The sequence below is a fragment of the Saccopteryx bilineata genome, chromosome 3 (genome assembly GCF_036850765.1).
Source record: "Saccopteryx bilineata isolate mSacBil1 chromosome 3, mSacBil1_pri_phased_curated, whole genome shotgun sequence".
In the NCBI taxonomy this organism is placed as follows: Eukaryota; Metazoa; Chordata; class Mammalia; order Chiroptera; family Emballonuridae; genus Saccopteryx; species Saccopteryx bilineata.
Genome location: NC_089492.1, coordinates 193,363,577 through 193,380,220, shown reverse-complemented (window position 1 = coordinate 193,380,220; position 16,644 = coordinate 193,363,577). Strand labels below are relative to the sequence as shown.

General features: G+C 37.3%; 1 pseudogene; it reads right to left on the bottom strand.

The window, feature by feature from the left end:
* Positions 1–13,060, bottom strand: part of LOC136329961 (small ribosomal subunit protein eS17-like) — a 111,077-nt pseudogene extending 98,017 nt beyond the window's left edge.
* Between the last annotated feature and the right edge of the window lie 3,584 nt (positions 13,061–16,644).

The window sequence follows — 16,644 nt, the reverse complement described above, 5'->3', positions numbered from 1 at the left end:
GGATAAAGTAGTCTTGGTTGTAGGTTCTTGTTCTGCATTACTTTGAATATTTCTTGCCATTCCCTTCTGGCCTCAAGTGTTTCTGTTGAGAAGTCAGATATCATCCTTATGGGGGCTCCTTTGTAGGTGACAACTTTTTTTTCTCTTGCAGCTTTTAATATTTTCTCTTTATCGCTTAGCTTTGGTATTTTAATTATGATGTGTCTTGGTGTAGGTTTCTTTGGGTTTCTCTTTAATGGAGTCCTCTGTGTTTCTTGGATTTGTGAGAGTTTCTCTTGCATTAATTTAGGAAAGTTTTCAGCTATGATATGATTGAACGAAGTCTCTATCCCTTGTTCTTTTTCTTCTTCTTCAGGAACCCCAATAATGCGGATGTTATTTCTCTTCATGTTGTCACAGAGCTCTCCAAGAGTTTCCTCTGACTTTTTGAGTCTCTTTTTTCTTTTCTTCTCTGCTTTCATGTCCTCATTCCAGTTGTCCTCTAACTTGCTGATTCGATCCTCTGCTCTATGTATCCTGTTTTTAATTTTTTCCATTGTCGTCTTTATTTCTGATATTGTATTTGTCATCTCCAACTGGTTCTTTTTTATACTTGCTATTTCTTTATTTAGGTTTTCATTGTTGTTCTAAGATCCCTAAGCATCCTTACAATCATTATTTTGAACTCCGCATCTGGAAGTTTGATTATTTCTATATCACTCAGTTCATCTCTTGAAGATGTCTCTTGTGGTTTCATTTGGATTGCACTCCTTTGTCTTCTCATAGTCTGTTTTGGGGTGTTTTATTTATAGAGTTGGTTGAGTCTAGGTTTGGTGTTTTCTGCCTCCAGTTTTCAATTGTGTTATTTCTAGGTCTTCTTGGGTTGGTATCAGCTGTTATCTGTAATCCACTTTCGAATTTGGGCAGCTTTGAAGCCTTGATTTGTTTGTTTTCTTAACAGGTGATAGTCTTGTTTACTGATCTCAGGAGTGGGCTTCCTTGAAACTGTATCCAGGAATGCGATGGATGTAACCTGAGACTCTGAAGGCCTCTTTAGCCAGCTAATCTCACTGGGGGCAGGGTGTTTTCTCAGCTTCAGTAGGGGGAGGTGTATCTCAGATCTCCATGGAGTCCTGAGTTACTGCCTCTCCTCCCCACTTCTTGTTTTCAGCTGTGTCTTGTTGCGCTGATTGGAGCTGGATAGATGTCTGGAACTCTCATCCGGAAGCACTTCAGCTCTGTTTGTGAAAGGTTCAGTCCCTCCCCCAGCTATGGCTGCCTCCAGCATGGATGAGTCAGCTTCTTTAGTTTGTTTCCTGCATTCCTTAGCCCCTCACAGTTTGTCCCTCTCCCTGTCCTTTCCACTTGGTAGATAGTTGGACTTTTCAATGCACCTCGCTCCCTGGTCGCCAGGCAAGTGGCTGTGAGCAGTAGTTTCTGCTCTTTTCCCTCTGAGATCCTCTCTGGGCTCTCAGCCTCCCCCTCCCCCTCCGTTCCAGTAAGCAGAAGAGGTTCAGGCACTCCCTACCAGGATTGTTGTGGTTTCTTCTTTGCTCCTTGGTTTTTGAGAGCTGTTCTTGCAGTTCAGAGTTGGTTTTTCATGCTGATTTTTCCTAAATTGATTTGTATTCCAGTTTGGTGGTGAGAGCTGGGCGTCTGTGCATCCGCCTACTATGCTGCCATCTTTTTCCTCGCCAAAAACATTCTTAACATAAGCAGGAAAGTGGATCAACCACTGACAGATAATCTAGCACACTTCTCTTGAGAATATTGTGTCATATCCCACCAAGACAATATTCAACAGTCATATTAGAATGGCAGTTATAATTTTGCTTGCTTCTTTGTAAATACAAAAGAAAAATAACTCATTTTAATCAGCTAGGGTTTTACTAAAAATTTAGATTTCCTAAGGAAAAGAACTCTGTCCTGACACTCAATGACAGTTATAACTGCTGAGGACTCAGTCATTTTGTGATGTGTAGTTACTATCCTCACTCCTGAGAGAATCCCTTTCCACTTCAGTGTACACATGGCTGAAATAAGAAAACAGCCTTGACATCTTGACTCAAGCAATGCCTGTCCACAAAATCACATTGCTACTACTCAATCAGAACCTTGCTCCATTGAGTTATATTGCTTTATTATAAAGTTTGGTTGCTGTTGTTTTTATTATATTTTAGTGAAAGAATCAAGAGACCTAATTCACATATCAGACTTGAAACTAACCAAATTTAAGTCTTTCTATTTGTATGGATAGGTCTTAGAGTAGATAATGTTGAAATTAAGCAGTACAAATGTAGATGATAAAATATTTCTTTCAACTCTAAGCCTCTGTAATTGATGATGTGTTCATACCACCTTTACTATTTAATAAGAAACATGTTGAGTGTCTCTTATAAGCAAGAAACTATCTGATATGCAAAGAAATAAAATACATGGCTCCTGTCCTTTGAATACTCACAAACAATTATAGAAAAAAAATATAGATCATAAGCAGTGTGTATCTGCTTGTATCTCTTAATAGCAGTGTGTGTTTTATAACACTGGTCAAAAATGTCTCTGGTTCAAGATATAAAATATAAATGATCAGTCACTTTACATAAGTAAAAATATGATAACTTTTGGTTAACTCAAAATTATAGATCAAGTGCAATTGGAAAGTGTAGTGTCTTTTAAGCTTTCTTCCTTTTTCTGTTGGTGTTTTATAGAGTAATAAGATGACTGGGTCTCAGAATGTGGGTTTGCTGCAGGCAATATCACACATGAGACACTTTATTGTCCACCTATTTCCTGATCAAAGGAAAAGTTCCAAACCCATTTTCATCAACATTTGCAGATGCTGTCCCACTCCAAATGTCTTTTTAAGTATTCAGGCACAGCACTCTGACTCTTCCTCTGGGTAGTGATCTTCTTTTCTGGCTATAAGAATAGTTACATACTTTGATAGAAAGATCTTTCAAAGATCTTACATTTTAAAATAAAAATAATATTTTATATATACAAACATACAGCCCTGGAACTAAGATGATTATCAATGAAAAACATGATGAATCCTTCCTCTTGTTCACAGAGACCAAGAATGGGGAAGAAGGAGATTTGGATGTGATTCCTGGGCCAGTTTCAAGATAGAGGCACCACTGACAACTGGAGGAAATATCTTTGTCTCAATCATTATGCCACCAGGAGTGCTTGAAACTCAGCTGTACACAGTGGGAGATGGGAGTTCTCAGAAGAGGCAGATGGAGCAATGTGAGGAAGCTAAGAAGCAAAAGCTTCAACTCCACTTGGAACCATCTTCTTCCTTCCTTTTTCACACAGCCTGTGAGATCCTGATTTTGCATGTTTTTTTTATGCAATGAAAATGCATATATAGTTATTGCCAAGAGAGGACCTCAAACTTTTCCTTGTATTCTAACTTCAATTTTGCCTCTCAAACTCCAGAAGAGCTAAATCAGAAAAGAGTGTCAATGTGTTTTGAAGTAAGTGTTGGGCCAGTTCGCTGATAGAGTTTCAACTCTGTTGAACAAAAAATCTTTTTTTATTCTTTCTTTTGTGTGTATTCTGCTGGTTCAGAATAACACACACACTATTGCCAAGAATAGGAGAAATTATACTTCCCACCATTTCTAATCTTCTTGAGTGGAACCAATTTATTTTGTGTTGAATGGGGGTGCTCATAAGCCAAAAGGTAGCCTTGGGGCTATATTGAGATATGAAGGCAAATTGAAGCATAATAAAGCCCCATGCATGATGGTTTGCACCAGATCCATAATTACTGCATAAGATATTCTTATATAGACAGGTGCAGGTAATTAAGCAACACATTGACATATTTTCAGTCCCTTAGCCATTTCCAAGGGATCTGGGATAATGCCACGCTCAACAACCTTACTAGTTGGGATCAGGAATGAAGAGCTTACACTCCGTTTTCCTGTCTCATATGAAACAATTAAAACTTAACTTTGTTCTTTTAACCAAGTATAAAATTTATCTATTGTATCAAATTGAGCTGGTTACCTTCTGGAATAGTTTACTATAATACATGATGTATTAAATTAAAATTAAAGTGAAGCTTATAAATATAATAAGGTATTCAAATTTCAAAACTTCCTGGAACTTGGAAGTTGTTAATAAAAGTATAATGAACTAACAAAAAGAAAAAATTCAAGTGACATATAATATTAAAAAATACTGGTGAGATTCCAAGATGGCAATGGAGTAGATATACATTACAACTGTCACCTCCCAGGACCAAACTGAGTTACAACTTAATTTAAGAACAATCATCTTGAAAAAATAACTTTGTATTAAACAAAGAGGAGTCTATGACCAAGGATAACAGAAGAAACCACACCGAGACTGGTAGAAAGGGATGAAACGTAAAGGGCTATCCCATTCCCAGGAGCAAAAGGTGGCTGAAGGTCTGGAGGGACTATCACTGCAGAGAAGGTCACCCTAAAATGTGTGGTTGCTCAGCCTCAGGCCTGGAGCCCCAGCCTAAAGCCCTAGAGCCTAGAAGAGGCACCAACACAACATTTGTAGGTGAAAATAACAAGTTTCTGTATGCAATAAAGAGATGAAGCTCTACAAAATGCCAACTTCATCTTAAATGGTCTGCACAGAAAATCTGGTTCATAGCCACTTACCTGGGGCTTTGGTGGAGGGAGAGCTGAGAGGACTGGAGTTGCATGAGGAGCATGCAAACTTGGAGGCCCAGGGAGAGACACTGTGGGGGACAAACACTGGAAACCCTATGCTGGGTCATTCTCCAGTACTGTAGAGTCCCATCACTCTTGGGACTGCAGCATCAGCCTGATGAAAAGCAACTGCTCCACCCTTGGGAGTCTCTCCTGTCCCAATCATAGAAATGGGGTTGTTCTAAAAAGCCAGGAAGCAGGGGGCATGTCATTGACTCAGTTTTCTGGTGTTGAGGCCAAGATTTCCCCCACATGCTCCTGATTCTAAGACTGGTAATCTCGCTTAATGGGATACTCAGTAGAAACTGTCACATCTCTGAGTCTCAGAGGCCACACCCACTAGACTCCTGAGGCCACACCCTACTGAGGTCTGTGAAAAATTCTGGACAGACTGACACCTGTGGCATAGGAGCAGAGCCAAACCCACCCACCATCCTTCCTAATCCCTGAATAGCCGTAAGCTCTAGACTCTACCAGAGAATTTTTCAGTAGCTGAGCCCAACAAGCAGCCAGCAAACAGAGACTGCAGGAGGTGAAACTCAGGGGATCATGGCCTTTTAAGCAGATCTTCCTCCAGGCTCAGCATGGGTAAAAGCCTAGGTGTTCAGCTTGGTATTTCCATGAGCACCTGGGCCCAGCAGAGGCAGCCACAAACTCTGGATTGCTTGTAGATCCAAGAAGGTTGCTGAGGACCAGTCACAGGTAGTGTCTCCCACTGGTCTGCACTGGGTTCCTAAAAGGGAGGCCCAGGGCTGGCATATCCAGTGGCCAGCTGCAGAAAGCATTGGTTCAGGACCTAACAACCCTTACTAGAGTGGTATCCTAAGGAAGAGATCCTCATGCCTGCCTCAGCTGAGGCGAGTTCTGCTCTTTGTAATCAGCACCAGCACAGTGGCTCATGTGCATTAGATAGTATGGAGCTTCACAGCTTCACAGTCAGCTGGCCTGGGTGCTAGGTATCCTACCATGCTGGGCTAGGTTCCACAGGAGGAAGGGAGAGAGGCTTGGAGCATGGACATTTACAATGTGAGCCTATTGTTGGATCTGGTCAAGGGGCTTAGCCACTTTCTGGGGGGCGGTACAGTCAGCCCCAGAAGAGAACTGTCTCAGTCTTACTCCCTGAGACCAGGGTCACATCAGCTATATGTTTTGTACAGAGGACTGTAGGCCCCATTTGATGTGAACCTACTGATCACCTTGCTGGAGAGAAATAAAATCTGAGTATTCATCAGTGGCTGAGGGATTAGGTTCTAGAGTAGGGGCCACATTTCCTGCACTTAGCTCCTTATCAAGAGACTCATGACGTATGGAGTCCCACTAACATTGTATTCCCAACCTCAGCTTCCCTAACCCAACAAGCATGCAATATGTAGAGGGGTTGGTTAGATGAGGCTAACCAACACAACAGTCTTTCTACTGAAGACTTATGGGAAGACCAGAGAGCTTAAGAGGAGGTGGAACAGCTGAATATTGGAGGCAAATCTTACAGAGCTTGGGGCTTTTATGGAGCTGCTGTCATCCCTAAGGAGGAGTAAGCCAATCCTTATACAATGGTTGACCCCTCCCAAACTAACCAGGCACAGAAATTGTAAACATGAAAAGCGAAAAGAACAGTAGGTACAGACAAGTAGTCCACAGTGTGTCACAAACAATGGCTGATGCCAATGCAAGAAGATCTAGAATTAACACAATTGATAGTGTAGGTGACAGACAGAACCAACACTGAACTCAGCTAGCTATACAAGCAGCATGCACAAAGGAGGAGTCTAGCAAGCACTAGACACTGTGGAGAATAAATATGCCCAATTAGACAGACACTGCACAGTGTATAATACACACAATTAAGGTTAACTCTCAGAGCCAGCTACCTTGAAGAAATAACCATACATGTGAAAGGACCAACTGCATTCATTACTCATATACAACAGGAGGGAATATACTACCCTCAAAAAGCATTCCTAGGCCCTGATTGGTTGGCTCCGTGGTAGAACATTGGCCTGGCGTACGGAAGTCCTGGGTTCAATTCCTGGCCAAGGCACACAGGAGAAGTGCCCATCTACTTTTTCAGTCTTCCCCCTTTCTTTTTACTCTATCTCTCTCTTCTCCCACACCCAAGGCTTCATTGGAACAAAGTTGGCCTGGGCGCTGAGGATGGCTCCATGGCCTCCACCTCAGGCACTAAAATAGCTTTGGTTGTAAAGGAGCTACACCCAAGATAGGCAGAGCATCACCCCCTAGTGGGTTTGCTGGGTGGATCACAGTCAGGTGCATGAAGGAATCTGTCTTCTCTGGCTCCACGCTTCACACTTTAAAAAAATATAAAAACAAAAAACAAACTAAAAAGCTTTCCTAGAGTACAGAAATAAGGTGGCCTGCAGGTCAGTACCATCAAGCCCATCTTCCTCATAAAGACATCACAACAAATTATAAAGTCAGATAGTGATACCTAATACACAGACAAAATGAGCAGACAAAGAAATGCAAACCCAATGAATCAATGATAGAAATTCCCAGAAAAAGAACTAAATGAAATGGAAGTAACCAAACTACCAGATGCAAAGTTTAAAATAATGATTTTTAGGATGCTTAAGGAACTTAGAGCAACAATAGATGGACATAATGAGTACCTAAATAAAGAGATATCACGTATCAAAAAGGACATTGAAATCATAAAAAAGAGCCCATCAGAAATTACAAATATAGTATCAGAAAGGAAACTGCACTAGAAGGAATCAACAGCAGACTGGATGAAGCAGAAAATCTAATCAGTGATTTAGAAGACAAGATAAACATAAGCACATAAATAATGCAGCAAAACAAATAAAAATCTGAAAGAGACTGAGGAAACTCTAAGAGAGCTCTATGAAAACATGAATAGAAACAACATCTGCATCATAGGGATTCTTAAAGAGGAGAGAATAAACAAAGTATAATTTGTTTGAAGAGATTGTAGTTGAAAATTTTAATAAATTGATGAAGAAAAATGTCACAGAAGTTCAAGAAGCACAGAAAGTTCCATTAAAGAGGAGCCCAAAGAAGCCTACACCAAGACACATCATCATTAAAATGCAAAAGTTAAGAGGCAAAGAAAGAATACTAAAAGCTTTAAGAGAAAAGCAGTTAATTATTTACAGAGGAGCCCCCCAAAAGAATGACATCTGACTTCTCTACTGAATCACATGAGGCCAGAAGGGATTGATAAAATATAATCGAAGTGTTGCAAAACAAGAAGCTACAATCAAGACTACTTTATCCAGCCAGGCTATAATTTAAAATGAAAAGAGAAATAAAAACTTATCAGATAAAAAAAGATTCAAGAAATTTGTTACAAACAAACCAGTACTGCAAGATATATTAAGGGGCCTGTTATATAAAGAGCAAAGAAAAAAAATCAAGAGACAGGGGATTGTAGATTTAAAGAATAAAATGGCAATAAATAAATGCATATCAAAAATAACCTTAAATGTAAATGGATTAAATGCTCCATTCAAAACTTATATTAACTGCATAGATAAGAAAACAGGACCTATATATATATGCTCTCTACAAGAGACCCATCTCAGAACAAAAAATACATATAGGCTGAAAGTGAAGAGATGAAAAAAACTATTTCATGCAAATAGAAATGAAAAAAAAAAAGCTGGGGTCACAATACTTATATCTGACAAAATAGCCTTTAAAACAAATTCTATAGTAAGAGATAAATAAGGTCACTACATAATGATAAAGAGAGCAATCCAATAGGAGGATATAATCATTGTAAATATTTATGTGCCTAATATAGGAGCACCAAAGTATATAAATCAGATTTTGATGGACATAAAGGGTGAGACCGACAGCAATATTATAATAGTAGTTGCTTTTAATAACTGACTAACATCAGTGGGTAGATCCTCCAGAAAGAAAATTAACATAGAAACAGTGACCTTAAATGACACATTAGATCAACAGGATTTAATTTGTATCTTCAGAACTTTTTACCCCAAAGCAGCAGAATATATAATATATTCTTTTTAAGTGCACATGGTACATACTCTAAAATAGACCACATTAGGAAAGAAAACAAGTCTCAATACATTTAAGAAGATTGAAATCATATCAAGCATCTTTTCTGATCACAATAACATAAAACTAGACATCAACGACAATAGAAAAACTGAAAAACATTCAAACACTTGGAGACTAAATAGCATGCTATTAAATAATGAATGAGTTAACAATGAGATCAAGGAAGAAATAAAAAAATTGCTTGAAACAAATGAAAATGAACATACAACTCAAACTTTATGGGACACAGCAAAAGCATTTCTAAGAAGGAAGTTTATAGCATTACAGGCATCCTTTAAGAAGTAAAAAAAAAAAAAAGTCAAATAAACAACTTAATTCTGCCTCTAAAAGAACTAGAAAAAGGAACAACAAATAAATCCCAGAGGAAGTAGAAGGAGGGAAATAATAAAGGTCAGAGAGGAAATAAATAACATAGAGGTTAATAAAACAAAAGATCAATGAAACCAACAGCTGGTTCTTTGAAAAGGTAAACAAGATTGACGAGCCTTCCACCAGACTCATCAAGAAAAAAGAGAACTCAAATAAATAAATTTAGAAATGAAGTTGAGAAGTAACAACTGACACTGTAGAAATACAAAGGATTGTAAGAAAATACTATGATGATCTATAGTGGCAAACAAAATTGGACAACATAGGTGAAATGGATAAATTTCTAGAAAGATACAATCTTCCAAGACTCAATCTGGAAGAATCAGAAAACCTAAACAGACTAATTACAACAAATGAAATTGAAACAGTTATCAAAAACCTCCCAGGAAACCAAAATCCTTGACTGGATGGCTTCACAGGTGAATTCATCCAAACATTCAAAGAAGAAGTAACACCTATCCTTCTCAAGCTATTTCAAAAAAACCACAGAGGGAATACTCCTAAACTTCTTTTATGAGGCAAGCATTATTCTTTTTCCAGAATCAACTAAAGACATTACGAAGAAAAGAAAAAAAAAAACTATACGTCAATATCCCTGATAAAAACAAATGCTAAAATTCTCAACAAAATATCAGTAAACTTAATCTAGAAACACATTAAAAAAAACATACATCATAATCAAGTGGGATTTATTCCGGGGAGGTAAGACTGACACAACATTTGCAAATCAATCAATGTCATTTGTCACATAAAAAAAAGGAAGGATAAAAATCACAGGATTATATCCATGGATGCAAAAAAAAACCCCCAAAAAACATTTATTAAAATCCAGCACCCATTTATAATCAAAACTCTCAGCAAAGTGGGAATGCAGGAAACATACCTCAATATAATAAAGGCCATCTCTGACAAACCCACAGGCAACATCATACTCAATGGGCAAAAATTATGAGCAATCCTTAAGATCAGAACAAGATAGGGGTGCCTTCCTTCACCATTCTTATTCAACATAGTTCTGGAAGTCCTAGCCACAGCAATCAGACAAGAAGAAGAAATAAAAGGCATCCAAATTGAAAAAAAATAAAGATAAAACTATCATTATTTTAGATGACATGATACTGTACAAGAAATACCTTAAGTGTCAGTCAAAAAACTACTAGACCTGACAAATGAATTTGGCAAGGTGGCAGAGTATAAAAATAATATTCAGTAATAAGTGGCATTTTTATACACCAACAATAAATTTTTAAAAAAAGAAATTAAGGAAACAATTCCCATTACTATTTTAACAAAAGAAATAAAATATTTAGGTGTAAATTTAAACAAGGAGTTAAAAGTCTTGTACTCAGAACATTATATTACATTGAAAAAAAAGAAATCAAGGAAGATACAAACAACTGGAATTATATACCACATTTATGGATGGGAAGAACAAATACATTAAAATGTCTATATTACCCAAAGCAATCTATAGATTCAATGCAATTCCTATTAAAGTACCAAAATAACACTTCAAAGATATAGAACAAATATTCCAAAAATTTATATGGAACCAAAAAGAAAAAAAACATGAATAACCTCAGCAATCTTGAAACTGAAGAATAAATTGGGAGGTATCACACTTCCTGATATCAAGTTATACTACAAGACCATTGTAATTAAAACAGCTTGATACTGGCACAAGAATAAGTGTACAGATTAAAGTCAATGAACAGAGAACCCCAAAATAAACCCACATACTTAAAGTCAATTGATATTTGACAAAGGAGGTAAGAGCATACAATGGAATAAAGACTGTCTCTTAAATCAATAGTGTTGGGAAAATTGGACAGGTACATGCAAATAAATGCAAGTAGACCACCAACTTACACTGTTCACAAAAACAAACTCAAGGTGGAAAAAAGACTTAAATGTAAGTTGTGAAACCATAAACATCTTGGAAGAAAACATAGGCAATAAATTCTCTGATATCTCTCATAGCAATATTTTTGCTGATTTATCTTCATGGGCAAGTAAAATAAAGAACAAGGTAAATAAATGGGACTATATTAAACAAAAAACTTTTGTACAGCAAAAGAAAACATTAACAAAATAAAGAAACAATGTATACAACAGGAGAATATATTCACCAATACATCTGATAAGGGGTTAATAACCAAAATTTATAAAGTATTTCTAATACTGAAAACCAGGAAGGTAAACAATCCAGGTAAAAATGGGTAAAAGAACTGAATAGACAGTTCTCCAAAGAGGATATACAAATGGTCCATAGGCATATGAAAAAATGTTTAATGTCACTAATTATTTGAGAAATGCAAATTAAAACCACAATGAGATATCACCTCACACTTGTCAGAATGGTTCTCACTAACAAATCAACACACAATCAGTGCTGGAGAGGGTGTGGAGAAAAGGAAACTCTCCTGAACTACTGGTGGGAATGCAGACTGGTGCAGCCATGGTGGAGAACAGTAAGCCATTTCCTGAAAGAATTAAAAACGGAACTGCCTTTTGACCCGACTATCCCACTTTTAGAAATATATCCTAGAATACCAAATCACTGATTCAAAAGAAGATATACACTCCCATGTTATTGGAGCTATTACAATAGCCAAGATCTAGAAACAGCCCATGTGTCCATCAATGGACGAGTGGATTAACAAGGTGTGGTACATATACACAATGGAATACTACATGGCTGTGAAAAAAAAGAAAATCTTACCTTTTGCAGTAGCATGGATGAACCTAGAGATTATTATGCTAAATGAAATAAACCAGGTAGAGAAAGACAAATATCATATAATCTCACTTATATGCGGAATCCAATGAACAAAATGAACTAAGGAATGGAATAGAGGCTGAGGTGGGATCACAGGGAAAAGAGGAACAGCTGTTAGAAGGAAGGGGCATGAAGGAATGGGGTTAAAGACATTGAAGAGAATAGTGAAATTATACTCTGCTAACAAAAATTACTGAATTTTTCAAAATGAGTATGACTTGATAAAAAAAAAGTAGCATTAGATTTTTTTTATTAAACAAGAACATCAGAAAAGCAAACATCAAGTCAAAGTAAGTTTTTTGATTATGCAAATGAGATGTAAAACCAACTTTTATTTTATTGGTGAAAAGACATTATACAAAAGACTGAAAGTACTGGAGTATCTGTCAGTTGCCGGGTCTTGAAAGTGCACATCCTGCAATTTCCCAGACCTTGCAATTCCCCTGGAACATGATTTGCCTGAATGTGAGCCATAAGACATCTTGAAGCTGGTCAAACACAGACGACAGTGGCAACATTTGTAACATGCCAAAGTGTAAATAGCAGACTGTGGAATCACTTTCAAGAGACTGGCATAGTATAAAGACAAGGGCAGTGTCACCTATCTGCAACAACAGCAAGAGCTGACTGCTACTTGACAAGAAGCAACAGGCACAGCAATTCAACAGAACTGTGGAGACATTTTCTTGCTGCCACTGGACAACAGATATGCGCTCACAAAATCAGCTTCATTGTGTTTTACTGCATGCACAGAGACCAATGATATACATTTTGTTATCTGCTGAAAACCTAGAAGGTAGGCAGATGAGCATCATAATTGGATCCGTTATGCAGAGGCAGGTTTAACAGTGGGCACACCAGGTACGTGCCCTGAGCTCCAACTTCTGAAGGGCCCCACAAAACCTCAGATTTACACTTTTTTCTAATAACAATGACCCAATGTTTTCTTCTGCACCAGGGGCCTAAACCCACCTTAATACACCTCTGCCATTATGAGTGATCAACTGTCCTCTTCTCTGATGAGTCACAGTTCAGTCTGCAGCCTGACAATCATGTCCCGATCTGGCATGAATGAGGAACATGGAAGAATCCACATTTTATACAAGAAATGAACTCCTTCACTGGGTTTGGAGTCATGGTGTGGGTTGGCATCAGCGTTGGTGGTCATACTGACCTCCACATCATCAGAGATAGATCACTGACTGCCGTCAGATATTGAGATGAGGCCCTGCACCCAATAATAGTGCCCTGTGATGTAAAAGTTGAAAATAACTTTTTTTTCATGGATTGTAATGCAAGGCCCCACCGTGTGCATCTAATCAACAACATGCTTCAGGAGGCAGGAATCGAACGCATGGACTGGTCTTCACATTCTCCAGACCTGAATCCCATTGAACATGCTTGGGATGCACTGGGACGATGTCTGACAAACTGTCCAATGCCTCCCACACACTTCTTGAGCTGGAAGTTGCCCTGGAGCAGGAGTGTCAGAGGATCTTACAAGAACTGCTGGATGATATCCTGTCCATGCCCCATCACTGCCAGTGTGTTTTAGCAGTCTTGGGTGACCACACACCCTATGAACAGTCAATGTGTGGCACTCTCATTGTTTGACATGCTTCTGTTCACCCCTACCAATAGGTCACTTGCTATTCAATCACCATATTGAGTTTGCATCTCATGTGCATAATCAAACTCTTTCTTTGACTTGTAACTTGCTTTTCTGATGTTCTTTTTTAGTAAAAAAAAATTCCTTTTTTTTATTGCTTCATATTTATTTTGAAATATCCCTTAATTTTTGTGAGCAGCATATATATATATAACACATAGATACAGATAACAGGACAGCAAATCCCAGGGAGAACAGGGGAGAGAGTTAGGCAGAGGTGCTCAAAGGGGGTGTAATGGGGAACATGGGGGTGGGATTGAGAGTGTTATACTGAGTGGGACACTTGAATCCATGTTAACACAATAAATATAAATACAAATTTAAAAAATAAAAATACTACCTGACCTGTGGTGGCGCAGTGGATAAAGCGTCGACCTGGAAATGCTGAGGTTGCTGGTTCAAAACCCTGGGCTTGCCTGGTCAAGGCACATATGGGAGTTGATGCTTCCAGCTCTTCCCCCCTTCTCTCTCTCTGTCTCTCCTCTCTCTCTCTCTCTCTCTCTGTCTCTCCCTCTCCTCTCTAAAATGAATAAATAAATAAAAAATAAATAAAAAAATAAAAATACTAATTTTTAGATATTGTGTTTTAATTTTTTAAATATTAAAATAGTTTTAAAATTTAATTTTAGTTGTCATGCAATAATATATTAGTTTCAGGTGTAAAACATAGTGACTAAACATTTATATAACTTGTGAAATAATAACCCTTAGAAGTCTAGTATGCTCCTGACATCATGCATATTTATTACAATATTACTGACTAGTTTCCTATGTTGTACTTAACATTTCTTTCACCATTTTTATCACTTGAATTTTACATATCTTAATTTTGTCCTCTTTTTTAGCCATCTCCTCCCATCTAGAAATTGTCAGAATGTTCTCTGTATCTCTGAGTTTGTTTCTGCTTTGTTTGTACATTTAGTTTGCTTTTTAGATTCCACATGTAAGTCAAATTGTATTGTACTTGTGTTTCTCTGTCTGAGTTATTTCACTTAGCATAATATATTTGAGGTCCATCCATTTGGTCGCAAATGGCAAAATTTTATTCTTTTTCATGGCTGAGAAATATTCCATTGTACTTTATATATGCACCACTTCTTTTTATCCATTTGTTTACAGTGTTTCCATAAAGTTATGGTGCACTTTTGACCGGTCACAGGAAAGCAACAAAAGATGATAGAAATGTGAAATCTGCACCAAATAAAAGGAAAACCCTCCCAGTTTCTGTAGGATGATGTGGCAGCATGTACACATGCGCAGATGATGACATAACACTGTGTATACAGTGGAGCAGCCCATGGCCATGCCAGTCGAGATGTGGACAGTACAGAGGAAAGTTCAGTGTGTTCTGTGGCTTGCTAAATTTGAATCCATGACCAAAGTGCAACATGAATATCGGCACATATATAACAAAGCGCCACCACCTAGGAATAACATTACTCAGTGGGATAAGCAGTTGAAGGAAACTGGCAGTTTGGTGGAGAAACCCCATTCTGGTAGGCCATCAGTCAGTGATGAGTCTGTAGAGGCTATACGGGATAGCTACCTAAGGAGCCCTAAAAAATCTGTGCATGAGCCCACATTGAACTGCACTGAATAGGTATGAAACTGGGAGAGTTTTCCTTTTATTTGGTGCTGATTTCACATTTCTATCATCATTTGTTGCTTTCCTGTGACCAGTCAAAAGTGCACCATGACTTTACGGAACACTGTATTTATTGACACTTATGGTGTTTCTATGTAAATAATCCTGCAATGAACACAGGTACATATGTTGTTTCAAATTAATGTTTTGGGTTTCTTCTGATGTATTTCCAGAAATGGAATTGCTGGATACTTCTTTGTCTTTTGTTATAGAATTTTTAAAAAGTCCATTTTGTCTGATATAAGTATTGCTATCTCAGCCTTTTTTTTTTTAATTTTCATTATCATGGAATGAAATTGTTCATCTCTTTCCTTTCAATCTGCATGTGTCTTTCAATGTGAAGTGAGTCTGTTATAGGCCATATGTATGGATCTTGTTCTCTTATCCATTCAGTCACCCTGTATCTTTTGATAGGAGCATTTAATCCATTTATATAAATATTTAAAGTAACTAGACAAGAAATTTAGTTATTGTCATTTTATTGTTCATATTTTTAATCTTTTTTTTATTTTTAAAGAAGTTCCTTTAACATTTCTTGTAATACTGGTTTGGCAGACTCCTTTGGATTTTTCTTGTATAGGAGCTCTTTTTTTCCTTTGATTTTGAATTATAGCCTTGTTGGGTAGAGTTATCTTGGTTGTAGGGTCCTTGCTTTACATTACTTTGAATATTTGTGCTAATCCATTCTTGCCTAGAAAGTTTCTGTTGAGAAATCAACTGACAGTCTTATAGGATCTCCCTTGTAGATACCTATCTGCTTTTCTCATGCTGATTTTAAGATTCCTTGTCTTTAACTTTTGGCATCTTATAAAAGTGTGGTGTAAACATCTTTGGTTTCATCATGTTTGGGAATCTCTGACCTTCCTTGATTTGTAGATCTATTTTCCTCACCAAATAAGAAAAAAAATTTTATTGTTATTTCTTCAAATAGGTTTTCAATTCATTGCTTTATCTCTTTTGCTTCTGGTACCCCTACAATGTGAATGTTGATATGTTTGATGTTCCAAAGGCTCTTTAAACACTCATTTTGATGAGAGGGTTTTTTTTTTCTTTTTTCTATTCTGATGAGTGTTTTCTGCTGCTTTTCCATCAAATCACTGATTCCAGGCTTTGTTTCATTTCCTCTACTATTAATTCCATCTAATGTATTTTTTATTTATTGATTATAAAGAGAGAATGAGAATGAGAGGGAAGCCTTGATTTGTTGTTTTACTTATTTATGATTGGTTGATTCTTGTATGTGCCCAGCCCAAGGAGTGAACACAGGTGTATCAGGATGACATTCTAAACAAATAAGTTATCCTACAAGGGCCATTTAATATATTTTTTATTTCAGATACTGTATTATTTGTTTATAACTGGTTCTTTTTCTATGTTTTCTATCTTCATTTTTATTTTTCCTATCACTTTGTTAACGTTTACACTGAACTCATGTATT